General features: G+C 36.9%; 1 pseudogene; it reads right to left on the bottom strand.

The window, feature by feature from the left end:
- Nucleotides 1–1183: 1183 nt before the first annotated feature.
- LOC114743556 (cyclin-D1-1-like) lies at nt 1184–4930 on the bottom strand (annotated as a pseudogene).
- Nucleotides 4931–6195: the final 1265 nt, after the last annotated feature.

Genomic DNA, 6195 nt, shown 5'->3' with positions numbered 1-6195 from the left:
TGTTGCAAAGGAAACTAAAGTATGTGATTGCATAATAATTTCCGAACATCACGTATCGTTACTTTTTCCTTTTTTTCCTTGCGAATAAGCCAATCGAAAAAAGCTAAGGCGGTGATTGACCGCAATTAAGTTTTATTTTGGTTAAATTAGAGCTCGGATGGTAATTAAATTTGTATGGGGAGCATAAGACACCGTGATGATTATGATGCCCATACTGATGGACATGTTATTGGCGCGGCATAAGTTCACCGTACATATGTTGCAGATGCTCACCAAATCCGTTTAATACGGAGCCTTAAAAATAAAGAATAGATATTAAAATTACAATTAAAAAGAATTATTAAAAAAAATATTTAGTATGAATAATTACTTGTTTTATAATATTAGACAAACTTATAAAAATAGAATTGGAGAATATTATGATATTTTTCAATTCCACGTGCATAAGTCTGTCTAATTCTATATAACAAGTAATTGTTCATGTTAAACTCTTTCTTAATAGATTTTTTTAATTACAATCTTAATTCATATATTTCTTTTTTAATACTTCACATCAAACGAGACATAAAATTAAAGGGAAGGAAAGTTAAGATCGCCCTGGTCCATAACTCCATTATAAATCTACCAAATCTTGTAGATAAAAAGACTTATTGCATCTGGGATTAAAAGCTATCTCCCGAGGCCGTTGTCACCCATCTTCCAGTTCACCAACAATAATAATGAATTTGGCTGAAGAGGAATCTCATTCCTGATGTTTATATAAATTGATGGAATTGAGTTTAGGTGCTGAGTAATGAATGATGAACACTGAAATAGGAACATGTGTGGGTAAGGCTAGGGGCAGATACTCTTTTTTTTTTTTTTTTGTTCCTGAGATTTCACGGCAGGAATAGTAGCAGCAGTAGAAATCGGGTTACATATATAGAACAGCCTGGAGATGGTCACGAGAGGAGATTCTTAGGCTAATGTTGCGGGGGTCGTAGTCACCGAAATGAACCGTCTTTATTGCAAGCGGGACCATGAGAGGTCCCTTCGCTTCTAGGCTGTGCCTCACTAAATTCCACAGCAGGGAGGTCTTTTGGCTACTTTTTCAGTCACTAATAAGAACAAAATGGCAATTAACTAACTTCCAATATATGCAATTCACAATCACATGCCATATGAGAGAGAGAGAGATGAGATATGATGATGATAACGGCAGAAACATCTTTATATTATTAAATTATGAATTCATCAGTATATATATAATAATACACAGCACGCATGAAATGAAAGGTCCCCGAGACCTTTTCTGCATTTCTTTAAGCAAAGTTGCAAAAGAAAAAACAGGGGGCTCACCCCTCTTTGAAAACAAACAAATGAAAACAATGCAGAAGAGAGATTAAAATTGAAAACCCTATAGACACGTGATTCCATCCCACGTGTGGACACCAGATGTTGGAGTCCTGTATACATATAAAACTCTAGGCCAAAGCTCGAGGCCACAAGGGAAGAAAAACGAAAGTTCCCGCCAAAAAATAAAAAAGAAAAAAAAAAAAAAAAAACCCAGACACAGATACGTATGTGTCACACATAGGAACTGCGAAGAGTCTGCACCCGAACCATAAGAAAGTCCACAAAATGAAGCAAACTTCAGATTATTGCCTCTTTTTTTTTTTTCTGTTTTCTCGGGGGGTTATTCCAACGAAGGAACGCGGGATTGCTGGGTAAGATGAGAAGCTTGACTTGGAGTCCCCTTGATGGTTGATATGAATATTGAATGGCCCAGACTTCAAAGCTTCATCGCCTAATTAAATCTGCCTACCCACTTGATTTCTGCCATCTGCCTTTTCTCTTTTCACAAGCTCTAAATCAGCGTCCCACCATCTCCCCCTTCCCTTTCACCAGTAATCATGTCACCTTTGAATTCCAATTCCCCACTTCTTCCACAGTTGCTTGACCCAAACCATTAAATGCACCTTTCCCATCCCTTTCCTATCTCCCCCTCACTTTCCAAGCAGAAATATTATAAATTGATACATATCCCGCTTCCTTGGGAATCTGCGAAGCCATTTAATGAACGGCCATGCGCTCCCCAGGCTAAAAACAAAAAATAAATAAAAAATAAACTCACCAAAATCTCAAATTATATATATACTATATCATCTGCGCCTTGATATCAAATATCCTCTTAGAAATGCTGAGGTTTCTAGGCAACTTGGGATTGGACCACCTTCTTTTTCTTCTCCTTCATTTATTGCGGCTTTCTTCTCTGTCTTTTTTTCTCATTTCACTCGGAGTGTCCTTTGTCATCATCATCTACCCACAGGCAGTTATTTAATTTCCTCCTTTGTAAGGCGATGAGGACGAGGAGGAAGAGGAAGGCGATGAGTATGATGACATACTTGACTTTGTGTGAACCTCGTCGTTACTCGAAGCTGTGGGAACACTTTAGGGGGCTTCGTCTGGCTATTGGTGATCACAAAGTCTCGCATGAATTGGTAGCAACCTATGATCTTCTCCTGCAACAATATCAAGATTCATATGCACTTTGGCCTGACTGATCTGTTTGTTTCAAACTCAAACCACTATTATAAATGATCATATTACATGCTTACTTTTCTAAGCCCCTCACACCATGACTCAGCATGCTCAGGCCTGACTAGAGACCAATTAGGAATTTCATTCGCGGCACAGAGTATGGAAGCGGCAGCAATGCATGATGGCCAGTACGCAAGAAAACTAGCCTCTGTGAACAAGAAGAAAGCATGTTTAATTTAATCTTCAAAATTCATAAATATATAATATTACTTCGTTACTTTTTGCTTCTTAAATAGTTCAAACTCTTTATGCATGACTAAGAATTTGTAGAAGTAAACCTTGGATATTTGATAAGATGATTTCTGTAGCTCGTGAGATAAGGAAGCCAGTGAAAGTTCCAGTTGAATCGAGCTTGTACGCAAAGAAACTGAGGAAGTTGAACGGCGGCGTGACTGATCTTAGTCTCCAATCCAGAGCACCTAGAACAAGCAGTTCCATCCGACGAATCGTCTTCGGCTCAAAGATGTATTTGGCACCTTCTACCTGTATATGCACGTTATTAAAAGACATATAGTCATGTACGTAACTAATGACAAGCCGAATCATATAGAATTTTATTAATTAATTTCCTTTCCAAAAGAATGTGCTTACAGTTAGAGTGTGCTTTATTAAATTTGATTGAAAATGATGGGATCGGGGGGAAGATAGGGTAACATACCTGAAGATCCACAAGGGGCGGAACCAAGGGTTCCTCCATCTTTGCAGCTAAAGACAAACAAGCAACGGACAGAAGTTGCAGTGGCCACCCATTTGCTTGCTGTAAACACAATAATGGGTGGTTGGAATAACAGGCCAAAAAACAACGCAAATGAAAATGTAATTATTATCGTAATCACTTTTTACAACACTATTCAATATTCAATATTTTTTAGATAAATAACACCAGTGCAATGCACGTGCTAGGGTGAGATTGCTAGAAGCTGTAGGCCATCATCCGTCATATTCACGTCAAAGTGTGTAAATATATATTTATATATATTACTATATAACTTTATGTGGGCACGTACATGTATAAAAAGCAAAATGATTAGAAAAAGTAAATAATGTCAAAGTTTTCTATTCACGTTAAAGTTAATGGAATAGTGACCCTTTTAATTCGCGACTCGCGAGAGAGATCCAAGCGGTCCACGAAAACCAATAAAAGGGAAATGCTATTTATTAAAACTTTCAGTCTCGTAATAAATACAGCCATAGACATAATTTTGTAATTTCGTACTTCAGCCAAAAAAAATTTGTAATTTCGTACGTACTGGATGCAACAATACATTCTATGGCCCCCCAGTATTTGTTTTTGGACAATAGCCCTCGGCATCCATTCATCGTCATCAAATTAAGTAATTTATGTTGAAAAATATTTCATGACCTTTTCACGTTTGAAAAGTCAAACATAATTACCGCATAGAATTTTTGCCACGCATATTATAATTGCCAAAGAATTTCCCCTTGGACATTTTACATTTCGTTTTACTTCCTGATATCTGAATATTATTGTCACTCTGAAAAAGGAAATCTCACCGGCAACCGCCGAGCATCCAAAAACCGATCCATGTAGTTGACGGAAAGATACGCCGTCAGTGGCTGAAATCCAAAGTAAGCTTGTACCTGCGAAATACGATCACCAACACGTTTAGTCGATCAGAAGGAGAATATGCATGGAATACAGTAACGGCTCAGCGAACGATGGCTATCGCCACCGCAAGTCCGCCGGAGTTCGGAGTGTTCGGTAGTGAGGAAAACGGAGGATATGATGAAAGGCTTAGCTAGATCTAGAACGTTTCTAATAGACGGTTACCACCAATGACTTATGAACGCGTTTAGCGTGATCCAGTTCGATGTTAAAAATGTTGGACTGGCATTAAGGTAATATCAGCGCATCACAGCGTCCGATCATTAAAGTTGTTGGTAAAGGTGATTTTTACTCCTATCGGCTGGTCATTAGTGGACTAATTACCTTGAGAATCCATGCAACAGATTCCTCTCTCGCGGAGGCGTCAAGCGATTGAGATTGAAACCTGGAAAAGTAGTCGCATCCCGGAACGAAGCTGCGCTCGTGTTCGATGAATCCAGCAATCGACTCCTCCGTGGACGACGGAGAGGAATCGAGGTCGGAGGAGCACTCCGTCGACTCTCTGGACAAGATTCCGGACGTGTCCTCGTCGCAGAGAAGGTCGGAATCGGGGAAGTAGTCAGCACAAGAAACCGACATGATGATCGCCGACGGCTCCTCATTCTCTACCCATGGCTTAGGTAGAACGGTTGCCAGGACTTGACCGGAGAAGTCGCCGGAATGCTTCTGCAACGGGAGTGAGAGTGGAGAGAGACTGTGCCAGATGAAGATACTGATTTGGTGTGAAGGCGCTCCATCTGTTTGTTTGGATATAAATATGCGGTGCGTGGATGGTTTTTTTATTTATTTTTGCTTTTTCTTTTTAGATTCAAATTTTCAAATGCATGAACGAGAGTTAGGAGAGCTTCGGGAATAAATTTTCCCGGGAAAAAAAAAAAGTTACATCTGAAGGCGAAATATTAAAGCCTGACGTCACTGAATTTTTGCTGAGGAGGAAAGCATTTAATTAATTATTGTTTTTCCAAAATTTAATTATTTAACTAATTGTCTTAATTTATTAATTATTATTTACTCATTAAAGTTAATTTTTTTAAAATAGATGATTTTAAGCGACTGATAAATAAGACGATGTCAAAAATGCACCTCCCTTAGTCTCTTGGGTGTTGAATCATGAATGCAAGGGAATGAATTGCATTCATGAATGGCTTTGATGCCGAAAGAAAAAATAATAATAATGTCGAATAATAAGATATCTGGCAAAAATACTTTTATTTTAAATTAACCAATTTAGCAAATTAAGTGAATGGGTTAATTTATTTGAATTATTTCAATAATATATCAATCTTGAACCAGCTTCATAGAGCAGTTCCATGTGATGCCATGTGGGAAGAATTGTTTCTGAAGCGGCAAAATCAAAATTGTTCTCTCTTTTTTATTGTAAATGATGGAAGTAAATTATAATCCGTGCATTTTAACATACATAAATTAATTTTAAAAAAAAAATTCTAGTTATTATTTAGGAAGAAAATTGAAGCAAGAAATATATTAAAAATTGAGAGAATAAAATAAAACTGTGATCTCATTTTCTTGAGCAGAAACAAGAAAGAAATGGACTTTTGAGTTGCCGCTAAGTATATATGATGGCACTTTTCACAAGCTTTGGCAGCCACCATCGGTTGTCTTTATTCCTGGCAACTTGGGTGAATTTTATTGGACTGAACAAATTTTTTTCGAATGCATATTTAAAAAATATAATATCAATTATATACTGTTACTAATACTATAATTTAATTTAATTTTTTGAACGTCTCATGTTTTTATTGATGGACTTATTGCTTATTTTATTTTATTTTATATGGTGCTACAAATCAAACGATCTTATAATTAAAACTTAAAAGTTTGCATTTTCTACCCAAAAAAATGTATACTTGATATTTTTAAGAAAATTACTACAAAATCCAATGATTTTGCCAACAGAGATTAATTTTTTTAAATCCTGAAGAATATTGTTTTTCAAAAACCAGTAATTTGATTGTCTTTGTTACTGT

The sequence above is a fragment of the Neltuma alba genome, unplaced genomic scaffold (genome assembly GCF_004799145.2).
Source record: "Neltuma alba isolate B1F8T4 unplaced genomic scaffold, ASM479914v2 tig00004048_pilon, whole genome shotgun sequence".
In the NCBI taxonomy this organism is placed as follows: domain Eukaryota; kingdom Viridiplantae; phylum Streptophyta; class Magnoliopsida; order Fabales; family Fabaceae; genus Neltuma; species Neltuma alba.
The sequence above is the reverse complement of the archived record's forward strand: the minus strand, read 5'-3'. Positions and strand labels throughout refer to the sequence as shown.